Raw genomic sequence first — 14064 nt, forward strand, 5'->3', positions numbered from 1 at the left:
AGCAAATTTGGGACTAAAGAAATCTGCCTTCCCCCCAAGAAGGCTAGGTTCTTTTGTTAAGATTTATTTTATTTATTTGAAAGGCAGAGGGAGAGAGACAGAGAGAAGGCTTCCAACCACTGGTTCACTCCCCAAATAGCCAATTCTGGGCCAGGATGAAGCCAGGAGCCAGGCATTCCAAATGGATCTCCTACACAGTTGGCAGGGCCAAGGCACTTGGGCCATCCTCTGCTGCTTGCTCAGGTGCATTAGCGGTGAACCAGATCAGAAGCAGAGCAACAGGGACTGGAACCAGCACTCAGATACTGGATGCTGAGGTTGCAAGAGGCAGTTTAATCCACTGCACCACAACGCCAACGCCAAAGCTACCTTCTTGAGTAAACTCACCCCTTGAATCAACTCTCGTTTGTCAAGTATTACTTTTTGAGTAGCGTGCACCCTGGGCCTAATTTTGTCTTGTAACATTATCATTTTTTTTATCTCCATACCATTCCAGTGTAAGAAAATGAACACCTATTATTTCTATTTTTTGCAGATAATAAAACTAAAATGTTTAGAGGAAATATGTTTTACACAAGGACATTCAGACTAAACTCTAAATCCTCCTAACTCCAAATTTTCTTCTCTTTATAACAATCAATTAAGTATCTTAAGCACTATTTCAAATTAGTCTTTCAATCTGTTTATCCTACAAATTCAGTCTTCCATTCTCATTGTGAACTTATAATCAATTTATTCGGGGAAGTAGACATGTTCATCATGAGTGGCCAGCTAAGTGCTCATTTTGTTTGGTAATTTAATATACAGGCTTGTGTCCTGCTTATTAATTTTCATAACATTCAAATACCATGACTTGACTTAAATCATTAAGTAGATGACTTCCTATTACACAGACACTCAATACATTAGTAATACAGAAAATGAACTCAGCATAAAAAATAGAAACAATGTAAGATATTAAAAAACATTTTTTCATGGCCTCGGGTTATTATAAAAAATATGCAACAGCTGGGTTTGGTGACTTAATGAGAAAGGCATGCACAGGACCAAGACTAGAAGCCTGGTGTGATTGAACAAAAATGTAAGTACTTTAGGAGACTATCACCTTTGATTTTACATAGCAGTTGTGAAAAACAAAAGTAATAAAGACATATAACATCTTTTTTAAAAATATTTTGCCATATGAATTCCTTAAAGTTCATTATTAATCAGTAGAATGCGCTAGTTCCTCCAAATCCTTAAGATCTTCTCTGTAAGCTACCGGGACTTTTATAAATGATGATTAATGGTAAGGAAAGAAAAATATTGGACTAGGAAATGGGTATCAGAGTAACAAAATCTGGCTAAATCCAGGTCATGCATTTCAGTGGGGGCAACATCATCCCCCAAGGAGGTGAGAATGGAACATGCAGTACATGCACCAGACATGGAAGACAAAATCCCAAACCAGAGCACTGTAGCTCAAGTAGAAGACACTTAGAGGACTGTTCTCACTAAATACCTGCTTTCCTTGTATGTAGTTTTATTCTATTAAAAACTTTTTTTTTTAATTTATTTTAGAGACAGATAATGCTCATCTGCTAATTCACTCCTCAAATATCCGCCAATGGTCACATAAGTGGCAAGAAATCAATTAGTTGAGCCATTGTTGCCACCTCTCAAGGTCTGTATAAGCAGGAAGCTGGAACCAGGAACCAAGAAGCAAACCTAGGTACTGAGATGTAGGCTGCAGGCCTCTAATCCAAACACCTGCTCCCTTGTACTATCTTTTTAACCAGATACAGACACTTATATGAACCTGGATCAGATTCTTGTCTGTACTCAGTTCTTCTTGTCAATCACCAGGCATTTTCATGTCTTATTTTGAAATTTTTCCTTTTTCTCCTATAATTTCTTCCTAAGATGTGCAGTGTGGACTCAGCTAAGAACACTCCCTGAAGCCACAGAAAAGTGTATATCAGTTGTGCTCAGCTACTCTTCAGAGGTATGTATGTCACAATGACCTTAGAAACACAAAAGACTGAACAGTCTGCTCTCTCACCACATTCCTGTTGAACACCTGGTACCTGAGCAAGACTCCCACTTTGGCATGTGTCCCAACTGCGGCTAGCCATGGTTTCCCACATGGGCTGAGCCACCAACTTCCCCAGAGGAGTCTTCAACTCCCAGGAAACTTGATGCTACATTTGGACCCAGAACCAAATAAGTAAGATGGAGGTGAGGGGTAGCATTCTGTGGAACACACTTTGGAATGTGCTCTTTCTTTGATATACATGTTAGTATTTCATTCAAAAATATTAAGATATTATCATTTAGGTATTTTTATTATGGTTACAAGCAGAAAAAATAAAAAACATTTTTAAAAAATTTATGAATTGTGTGTTCTGTTGGATTCTTCAGAACTATCCAAAAAGAAATCCCATTTTAAGGAACAAATGCTAGATAGAATTAAACCACAGAAACATCTAATCAGTGATGAAAGGGTGAATTTAATATATAAGAAGGCAAATGTGAAAGGGTACCTCCAAAAATGAAGGGAATGAATCAGAGAATGGAAGCGCTTTCTCTCTCTTTCTCACACACTCTCTCCCTTTCTTCCACTCTCTCTCCCCCTCCCCACCTCTTTCTCTCTCTCTCTCTCTCTGTCTCAAAAAATAAATATATACACACACATACATTTATATATATATAACTTGCTATAACATCTATGTACGTAGATAGATATCTGCCTTGCTCTCTAAAATGTATAAAAATCAGTTCTTATTTTTATATTTATGTATTTTCAACTTTCTACAACAGTGTCTGATATGTTATATCTGAAATATGTAAACATTACTTCATTAAACAACATTAAATTTGAGAAACATATAAGCTGAAAGTCTACAATCAATGTAACCAGACTTTCAGGATTATAAAAGGTCCTCCAACAAATCCATAATAAACACATTGAACTGGCAAATGAATTTATGGATAATCTAAATGCTTGTAAATAAAACCAGTTTAAAATTAACTTTATTCAGTAAGTACTACTCAAAGTGCAAATGCAAGTATAAATAAGAGGTTATATATATATATACATATATATATATAGGCATATAAAAATATCTTCCAGGTTAACAACAAAGATATTTTTAAAAAATTAGTAGCCAATATTTTAGAGTGGGGGGATGGAAAGTTTTATATATCTACTGGTAAGAGAGTAAACAGTAATTAGAACATAAGGATAAATATTCTTGTGTTAGGCATTTAGCATATTCTTCTCATTTATCCTCCTGTATCCCTTCTGCACTAAAGCAAGCTAGTCAGTAGGTTTCCCAGACCCCTTGCCAGTTGATTTCAGGTTGGATTTTGCCATGGCATGTGGCAGCCACAAATGTGTGCTTAGATTTCTCAGAAGATCTCCCTGTGAAGAATAAAGTTGACTGAAGGCCTCCAGTTGTCCTTCTGTTGGATCCATTAGGTTCTCACCAAGCCACACCCTCTAGACTATTATCAGCCAATGACAGAAAGACAAATTGCCCATTATGGAACTTTTTTTTTCCTTCACATTAAGGGATTCCCTGTAATGACAACCTTCACTTAGGAATTCTGAGTTGGCCTAGGCAAGGCTTTCCCAAAGCTATGCTGAAATGTGAGGCTCCTCCCACTGGATCTCCATCCCTCCCTTCTCCTCTTTCACACGGGTCAGAGCCTGTGTAAGGTCTGAAGGCTCACCTCCCACTACTCTTGCACTCTCTCCCTTTGTATTTCCAAGGTGTTTCCCTAAGAAAACTTCTCACATGTTGAATTCTGTCTTCAAGTCTGTTTCTTGGAGGAAGGTGCTTATAAGAAAAGAAGACTGATGAAGGAAGTAGACGCCGATGTTCTTTCCTGTTTTTCACATCAGAAATACTAAGGTAGGACAGAATGGGTGAGCGTGGGCATCAGCAGCATTAGGAGAATCTGGAAGCACTGCCAATATTCAGCCTTCCAGGCTCTTGGAGTCTCAGGAGAGAACTGTTCTGGTTTCCAACTCATGCAACCCCAGCAGCTGCACACAATTGTGGACTCTGTGTAACACTGCTTTGCTTAGTTTTCCAAAGTTACAGGTGTCTGAGTTACAGGTGTCTGAGAATAGTATCACTATTCCCTATTTCCATGTCCAGCCCTATAAACACATTGTCTCCCGCAGTTCTGTATTGTAAACTCTCCTAGTATGAGTTCCATTTTCCTATTAAGTGTTGCATGACACACACTTTCCCAGTTTATTCTTTTTGACCTCAAATGTTTTCATTTGTATTAACTATTAAAAGAAATTAATATTAAATGTGAACAAAATTAATGCATGTGATTTTCATGTTAATATTAACAAATAAAAGGTCTCAGAGAAATTAAACAATGACAATTTTTGTGGAGAATTTTGGGTGCACTTCTAAAATGCTTTTTCATAACCCAATTAAACTGTGTGTTTCTGGGGACAAGTGTTTGGTCTAGTGGTGAAGATGCCAGTTCAGGTGTCTGCATCCTGTATCAGACAGCCTGGGTTCCATACACACCTCTGGATCCTTATTCCAGCTCCCTGCTGACGCAGACTCTGTGAGACAATGGTGTTGACTCAAGCAATTTGGTCCCTGGCACATTCATATTAGAGACCCGGATTAAGTTCTCAAATCCTTTATGTCAGCCTGGGCCAGTCCTGGCCATTGTGGGCATTCTGAGGAGTGATCCAGAGACAGATCTCTCTGTTTCTCTGCTTCTCAAATATATAAGTAAAAACTTTAAAAATAAATTTATGTTTATGGATAGTTTTTGCTTAATTTTTTTTATTTGAAAGGCAGAGAGATAGACAAATTTTCCATCTGCAGATTCATGTCCCCAAATGCCTACAACAGCTGGGAATGTGTCTGGCCAAAGCCAGGACTCCAGAACTCCAGAACTCAATCTTGGTCTCTCACATGGGAGGCAGGAACACAACTACTTGAGCCATCACCTGCTGCCTCCCAAGATGCAAATGAGTAGGAAGCCAGAATGGGAAGGGAAGCCAGTACTGGAACCCAAGCACTCTGACATGCAATGTGGATGCCCCAAGTGGCCTCTTTACCGCTGCTACAAATGCTCACTCTTTAACTGTTTTTAGATACATTAGATACTCATCATTTACTTCTGAATAGACTGCTACATGAAACAAAAAGGTAAAGTTAAATACGTTCTTATCATATCAACCATGAGTAACAGTCCTAGAAATATATCCTGGGGGAAATTTGCGTGTGTTAACCAAAATGCATATACAATCATGTCCAGGACAGTGTTTTCAAAGCAACCAACAACCTTAAAAACCCAAGTGTCCATCAATTTTACAAGAGAAAACCCTTCTCAGTATATTCATACAATGAATTACTATATGAAAACATGAATGAACTTGAAGAGAAAATGTTAAGAGTAATAAGCCATCTGCACTTTAAGTTGCCATTAGTATGATTCTTGTTTTACAAAATTAATAACTGGACAAAACAATGTTCTATTGTTTAGATGTACGGAGTCAGGAAAGTAGTAGGTCTATGGTTGTGAGGAGGTGAGAAACAGTAATCAGGGAGAGGCATAAGGGGCTTCGAGGGGCTGCTAATATTCTATCTCTTGTCCTGGTTAATAATTGAACAGTTAGAAGCCAGTGTTGTGGAATAGCAGGTTAAGCCATTAACAGTGATGCTGGCACCCATTTAGGTGCCAGTTTGTGTCCTAGATACTCCACTTCTGACCTAGATCTCTGCCAATGGCCTGGGAAAAGCAGTGGAAGATGGCCCAAATGTTTGGTTCCCTGCCACCCATATGAGAGACCTGGAAGAAGCTCCTGGATCCTGACTTTAGCCTGGTCCAGCAACTGGCTGTTGTGGCCATCTGGGGAATGAACTCGTGGATGGAAGATCTCTCTCTCTGTAATTCTGACTTTCAGGTAAATTAATTTAAAAATACTCTAACAGTTGTTTGCTTTATATTCATTCTTTAGAATATACATGTGTGTTTTATGCACTACTTGTGTAAGCATGAGATAGAATATAAAGAGTCACGGAAACATAACCCCATGGAAATAGCAACTCTATCTGCATTGTTTAAAGCAGAATCACTAACTCAATGCCAAGTAATGTTAAGTAATCCCTCATAATTAATCTCTGTAATCTCTCACAATTAGTCTGTGTCAATAAATGTATGGATAAATAAATACATAGCAAATATCATGCTCTTAAATATATATGATAAACTCATAAATTATGAAAATATGCCCCAATGTCATTTAATAATTTCTGTGTGAAAAAATTATGGATATCTTCATTTCTACTCTTGGTATTTTCTTTCATTCCAAAGTGTCTCAGATAAGCATGTACTGAAAATTCAATAAAATACATAACAAAATGCCTTACTGAAAGTCCAGAATAAAGTCAGTTTATATTACATTTCTTTTGTTTTGATCAAAAAAGATTTTTAAACACTATAAATTTATTATACTATTATTATTATAGAAAGTGTTCTTAAACTTTGGTATACATCACAGTCAGTTGCAAACCATTACAAGAAAACTGGGAAACATCCTAGCTAAATTGGATCAAACAATTTTAATAAGAAATCAGCTCTAGATATGTCCCCCCAAAATCTGTCCCAGCCACCTCTCCAGCCTAATTAACACCACCATCTTCTTTGCTCTCTGATTTCCATCAGTGACTTTCAGCTCTGGAGAATTCTCTGATGTCTCAATGCTCTCTCACAAGCTGCTGCTGCGTGCCCCAACCCACTCCCTGTCTACTTTACTCCCACTCCTCAATCAGATCTCAGCTCTTCCTTACAGAAGATTTCTTTGAACTCCCTTCATCTATTTTACTATTCATATATTCTTGTCATCCTGAAATTTCTATCTTTGCAGCACTTCAAGACTCTTTGTAACTAAATACTCATTGTTGTGACTATGTGGTCAGTATTTTCCTCCTGCAAAATAGAATAAGCTCTTCTAGGGCATGGGCCATATCTGCATTCCTCATTTCTCTATCTCCAGAACTTGACCTAAAGTGCAACACTGCAACACTTAACAGGCATTATATATATATATATATATATATATATATATATATATATGTGTGTGTGTGTGTGTGTATATATATACACATATATATGTGTGTGTGTGTGTGTATATATATATATATCTTATCTCCTATATACTTGGTCAGATGAATGAATAATCAAATGAACCAACAAACAAATGAAGAACTACCAAAAAAATGTTTTAATTGGCTGTTGGCTCACTCAGGCTTTGAAACGAAACTTTACTTTAAAATTTGTTTATTTTGGAAAATATCCCATTTGATCAATATTTCTAACTCAGATTAATAATCACCTTTGTAACACCAAGGATAACAAATTCAACCTTAAGTAATCAAACTACTTTGGCGGAGGGGTTTCTTGTATGGATATAATTCTTGCCTGTATGTATCTCACACAAAATACAGATCCTCTTCCAATCCAAATACCCCATGATGCCTCATTCTCTTCAGATTTACTTTGGAAGTGGTAGGTAGGAAGAGAAAAGACAAGAAAACATGCTAGACTTCTAAGATTAATGACTATATTTTTTCTGTTGAGGACTTGGAGTCCTAAACTAAAATATTTCTTCTCCAATCCCCACTATCTGAAGCAGCCCCTAATGGAATTGCTTCCAAGGGGGAGAAACGGCCTGTAGTTCTGACTGGCTGTCAGAGGCTCTGAGTTAATCCTCTCTGAAATGCCCAGGTCAATATCATCGTAAGAATTCAAGGCAGGAACTTGCAGTGGCAGTTTGAGCTGTAAACTTATTTGTCTAGGTGTGAGGGACCATTAGTACCCAAAGCACAGAAGATTTTATTAAGAAGAAGATAAGAATTTCTGATTTTTAGGTATCTGGTTTTTCAAATTCAGATGCTCTGGATTTCAATAGTATTCATACAACATCATGTCCAGAAAATGAATTTTCCATTTGATGGCTCTTGAGGCAGGATATTATTAGAATGGTATTTTGGGAGTTTATTTATTTATTCAGTTTTTTTCATCTTCTCTGTTGACCCATTCTGTAACGTCCTACTTACTAGTCTATTCCTTAGACGCTCAGCTCCCTGCACTGCATGCTCTGAGCCATTTCATTCTCTCCAGGCATGCTTGAGAGCATTCATACCTAGTGCTGCTCTGCCTAGGAAATCCTTCCGCCAGATATTCCAGGGCTGGGAACTTGAGGTCTGACCCAAAAGACTCATTTCAAAGGAATTAACCCATTCTGAACACTTACTATGTCTCTTCCTTCCTTTCTATGGTTTCCACAGCACTTGTACCAAGAAACATACCATTTTTTTAATTTTTGATTTTTATTGTATATTGTTGCACTTCTAGGATCAAACCCCTTTGAAGACAGATTTTTGTCTCTTTCATGTACAGCTATATTCTCAGGCTATATTATAAGTACTGGAAAATTACGGCATAACCAGTTTTTTTGTTATAAATATCTAATCTAAAATATTCCTGTAAGAAGACTAGACTACAAGGGTATAGGACTACATGTCTCTAAGAAGCAGATGCCTGTCCCATGGAAAATGGTAAGAGTTTTACTAAACATAAAATTCTGCTGTCTGCTCATTCTGGATCCTCATGCCAGTGGAAAAAAAAATAAATATCAATGGGGTAAATGACCCTCAGGCTTGTGAGGAAGACAACAGCTGCTGTACACTGGAGGTAGAGCAGAGTATGTTAGCTACTAGAGTGATCTCTGCAGGGCATGTCCTACTACAGTTATCAGTGAGTGTGTGTACAACCATTGCAACATTAAGAACATAGTAACCCAGGACTCAAAAGATTCAGGATAATTCCCAGGGAAGCTTGGCAGACAAGCAGATGTGCTGCCTGAGGGAAAGTTGAATCTAGAATGGCATGGGAGGTGTAGGACAGGAGTAAGTTGCAGATAAAGAACATCAGCTTAGCTTACAGTAGTAGTTAAGATGCCCATGTCCCACATTAGAGCACCTAGATTTGATTCCTGGCTCCACTCCTTACTCCAGTTTCCTGCTATTGCAGACCCTTGGAAGCAGTTGCGATAGCTCAAATCACTGGGACCCTGTCACACACGTGGGAGACCTAGATTAAGTTATCTTCTGCCTTCAGCCTGGACCAAACCTTGGTTGTTATGGCATTTGTGAAGTGAACCAATGGGTAGATATTTCATTCTTTCTTCTTCCTTTTACCCCTCCTTTTCTCTCTCTTTCACTACCTCTCAAATTTTAAATTTTTAAAACTAACAAAAATTACCTTGGTACCACTGCATTTGTGGAGATATTACTATTCCCCCTCAAGTAAATTTTTCTTGGAAATTGTGACCAACCAGAATCTTGGAAAAGCTTTGGCTGACTGCATGGGACAACTTTAAGTGAGAAGCAGGTGGATGTGAGGGCTAAACAGAGTGGATGCAGTGGAGTGAATCTGTTGGCACACCATCATGATCCTTTTATCAGCTATGCACCCTTCCTCCACTTGGTGTGAATGGTAGGCTGTTAGAACTCACAACCACCCTGTGGAGATTTGCCCTCTGCTAATCTCCCTTAGCAGATTATTTCCTGTCCTGGAGAACAGACCAACAGCCAATGAACAATGGACACGGGGTAGCAAAGTCACACACCTTGCCTCAAGGAGGGGCCTTCTCTGTGGAGCAGCTTAGGTTTCCGAGCATCCTCAAAGGACTTAGACTAGGCTGCTGTCCAGATGAAGTTCTACTTGTGCTTAGTTTTTTTTTTGTTGTTTTTTTTTTTTTTTTTTATCACCTGCTCTATCTGGCATCACTCACTTGGATTCTTCTGAAACCACTCTCTCCACAAGTCACTTGGCTCTGCTTCTGAGGAATTCTACATAAGACACACGGCCTGTCCAAATTGTCTCTGGAAGAATGCAGGCTAATCATAGGACTTAAAAATTCTCACCAATACAATTCCCATGAATAGTAGCTCACAAAATTTTAAAAAATAATCATTAGCAAAAAAATATAGGTATCAGATAGGGGAAAATATACATACAGAGAGGAGGGGACTGAAAACATAAGTGAGAAGGAAAAGGCATCAAAAGTGCACAGATAAGCTAGGGAAAATAAGAATGTCTAATAGCATAGAATGAATGGAATAAAAATTCAATATGTGGACTAGAGAGTTGATTAGACACATGGAAACAGTGAATTGTGTGGAAGAAAGTAGATCTGAATAAATATCCTAGAATATAGAACAGAAAAAGTTGGAGGTAGAAAATATAAAATAAAGGCTGGAAAACATAGATAACATAATAAGAAAGCTTACACACAACTTACACCTAACTTGAATGCTAATCTAAGTGAAATAGTAGAGAAGAAACTATACTTCAAGAGAGGTTGCCAGGGGCCTGTGTTGTGGTGCAGTGGGTTAAACTACTGCTTGGAACACTAGCATCCTATATCACAGTACCAGTTTGAGTCCTGCTGCTCTGCTTCTGATCCAGCTTCCTGATAATGCATCCAAGAAAGGCCATGTATGATAGCCCAAGTGCTTAGGAACCTGTCATCCATGTGGGAGACCAGGATGGAGTTTCTGGTTCCTGTCTTTGGCCTGTCCCAGCCCTGGCAGTTGTCATTTGGGGAGTGAACCTACAGGTGTAGAATTCATTCTCTCTCTCTCTCTCTCTCTCTCTCTCTCATGGCATAGTGTGTAAAGCCACTGCCTGTAGCACCAGCATCCCATATGGGCACTGGTTCATGTCCTGGCTGCTCTACTTCCAATCCAGCATCCTGTTAATTGCCTGGGGAAAGCAGCAGCAGATGTTCTAAGTGCTTGGGCCCCTGCACCCATGTGGGAGACCTTGAAGAAGCTCCTGGCTCCTAGCTTCCCGCTCCCTCTCCAACTCTGAATTTCAAAGAAAAGCAAAATGCTTTTTTTAAAAAATAGAATTCCAGTCCAGACAAGAAGTCAACTAAATCCAAATAGTATTAAAATAAAGCAATTCACTACCAGATATATACAAACATATATATGGTGTGTGTGTGTGTATGTATGTATGTGTATATTTTATGTATGTATATACACATACATACATAAAATAGCTCTGTGGAATAAGACTGCCTAGATTTGAATCCTGCCTCCAACAATTACTAACAAAAAAACCTTGGACAAATCACTTAACTTTCCCTCATCATAGTTTACTTTTTTATTTGTTTATTTTTTTATTTTTATTTATTTATTTTTTTTTTTGACAGGCAGAGTGGACAGTGAGAGAGAGAGACAGAGAGAAAGGTCTTCCTTTGCCGTGGTTCACCCTCCAATGGCCACTGCGGCTGGCACGCTGCGGCCAGCACACCATGCTGATCCAAAGGCAGGAGCCAAGTGCTTATCCTGGTCTCCCATGGGGTGCAGGGCCCAAGCACTTGGGCCATCCTCCACTGCACTCCTGGCCACAGCAGAGAGCTGGCCTGGAAGAGGGGCAATCGGGACAGAATCCGGCGCCCCGACCGGGACTAGAACCTGGTGTGCCGGCACCACAAGGCGGAGGATTAGCCTAGTGAGCCACGGTGCCGGCCCTCCCTCATCATAGTTTACTATATTAAAAATTAGTTTTTGGAGGCCGGCATTATGGTGTAGCAGGTTTTGCTACAGCCTGAAGCACCAGAATCCCATAGGATGCCAGTTCAAGTCCCGAATGCTCCATTTTCGATCCTGCTCCCTGCTAATGCACCTGTGAAGGCAATGGAGGACAGCCCAGTGCTTGGGTCCCTTCATCCAAATGCAAGACATGGAATGAAGCTCCTGGCTCCTGGCTTTGGTGTGGACTAGCCCTGTCCATTGTGGCCATTTGGGGAGTGAAACAGTGGATGGAAGACTTCTCTCTCTCTCTGCCTTTGCTCTTCCCTCCCTGTAACTGCGCCTTTCAAATAAATAGATAAATCATTTTTTTAAAAAAAGATTTTAAAATAATATATCCCTCATAGATTATTATGAAGACAAAAATGATTTAAATGGATATTTGTAATGCTCTTATTACTGGGTTTCCAATATTAATCTTAATTCTTTTGTCTTTGAATGCTCACCAAGTTGTTCTGAATCTGAATCTGATTTCTTATAAATGACCTCACAATAAATAGTAAGTAAATTAAGTGAATTAGTATGTCATGCCTTAGGCCTCATCCCTGAAACAACTACACCAAATGTCGTACATAAACCACTGAACACTCTAGGTGAGTGACAGAGAACCATGGATTTTTTTTTTTTCCGTTTGCATTTAAGACAGAGACAGCAATTCCCTTTCCCTCCAGGCAGAAAAATCACTTGCTTTTTCGAGACAATATGGAAAAGATCCTAGGTTCCCATTCTAACCATTTAGAATTCAAATATAGATTCCAAGGACCAGATATACTTCAGATGTCTCCAAGGCCTGGGATTCATGCACAGGGAGATGGACACACCAGTCTTTGTGGCACCTTAAGAGCTTACTGTAGTGGGGTCGGCGCTGTGGCACAGTGGGTTAAAGCCCTGGCCTGAAGTGCCAGAATCTCATATGGGTGCTGGTTCTGGTCCTGGCTGCTCCTCTTTTGATCCAGCTCTCTGCTATGGTCTGAGAAAGCAGTGGAAGATGGCCCAAGTCCTTGGGTCCCTGAACCCACGTAGGAGACCCAGAGGAAGCTCCTCGCTCCTGGCTTCGGATTGGCGCAACTCCGGCCATTGCAGCCATCTGGGGAGTGAACCAGCAAATGGAAGACCTCTCTCTCTGTCTCTACCTCTCTCTATAACTCTGTCTCTCAAATAAATAAAATTAAATATTAAAAAAGAGCTTATTGTAGAGATGAACACAAACTCTAACCATTTAGCCCTTTTGGGGGGATAAGAGGAGTTTTATTATTCATTTGAATCACATCAATTAACTATACAAATGGCTATTGGTTTAATCCTCCCCATAAAGAAAGTCTCAAGGGACTAGGGCTTTCTTCAACATCGGTGAAAAACCCATGGAAGTTTGACTTACACACAAGTGGTTGGCACATACTTAGTATAATATAAGGTTCATTTCATAAATAAAAATTAAGCTAAAAGATAAGAGTAGAAAATAATGAATACAACAAGATCTAAGTAAAAGGATCAAGGGAGGCAAAGTTGGCTCTTTGAAAACTAATAAAATTGACCAATCTCTGGTGAAATCAATCAAGAAGAGATAAGGCTAAAGCAAGCAATATCCAGTCTGAAAGAAGAGACAGAACTACAAAGAACAGGGACAGAAAAAGATAAAGATAGCACCTTGAGCAGTGTTGCTAGTGCTATCACACTGAAAACTAGTTCTCATGATTTGGTAACACTGAGAACCTGCATACCCTATGATCCAGTAATTTTGCTCATAGGAATGTTGCCTTAGGAAAACCCTGCTCATGTGCACCAAAAGAGATGCAAAAGAACATTTGTAGAATCACTGCTAATAATGACAATAAATATAATATCAAATGTTCACATGTAAGAGGACAGATACTAAATTTATGAGGACCTCATATAATAAAATATGGAGCAATTATTAAAAATGAATATACTATAGTTACATGCCAACACCTATAAGGAATTTATCAAACATATTGCTGGACCAAACTGCAGAAAATACTTATAGTATAATACCATTTATGTAAATTAAAGAACACCCAAAATTAGATAACATATCTGTTGGGGACATACAAATACACATAGAGTGGAATGATAAATAAAAGCAAAGCAGCTATAACTGCAACATTGGGAACAGTGATTATCCTGAGCAAGGCAAAGCAATAAGATCAGGGGGAGAGAAACAGTTGGTTTCAAGAATACTAGAAATGTCACAGTCCCCATTGGGGTGGTGAGTACACTAGCATTCATTTCATGAGTAAGACCACCAGCTTACAAATATATTTTTAAGACTTATTTATTTAGTTGAGAGGCAGAGTTAAAGAGAAAGAAAGAGAAAGAGAAGCCTTCCATCCACTGGTTCACTCCCCATATGACTGCAACGGCCGGAGCTTAGCCCAACTGAAGCCAGGAGCCAGAAACTTCTTCTGGGTCC

General features: G+C 39.0%; 1 protein-coding gene across 4 annotated transcripts in view; it reads right to left on the reverse strand.

The window, feature by feature from the left end:
* TAFA2 (TAFA chemokine like family member 2) overlaps window positions 1–14064 on the reverse strand; it is a 528509-nt gene that overhangs the window by 151706 nt on the left and 362739 nt on the right. The window lies entirely within an intron of this gene.

Source organism: Oryctolagus cuniculus, chromosome 11, assembly GCF_051225735.1.
Source record: "Oryctolagus cuniculus isolate XC-2025 breed Fujian yellow rabbit chromosome 11, ASM5122573v1, whole genome shotgun sequence".
Lineage (NCBI taxonomy): Eukaryota > Metazoa > Chordata > Mammalia > Lagomorpha > Leporidae > Oryctolagus > Oryctolagus cuniculus.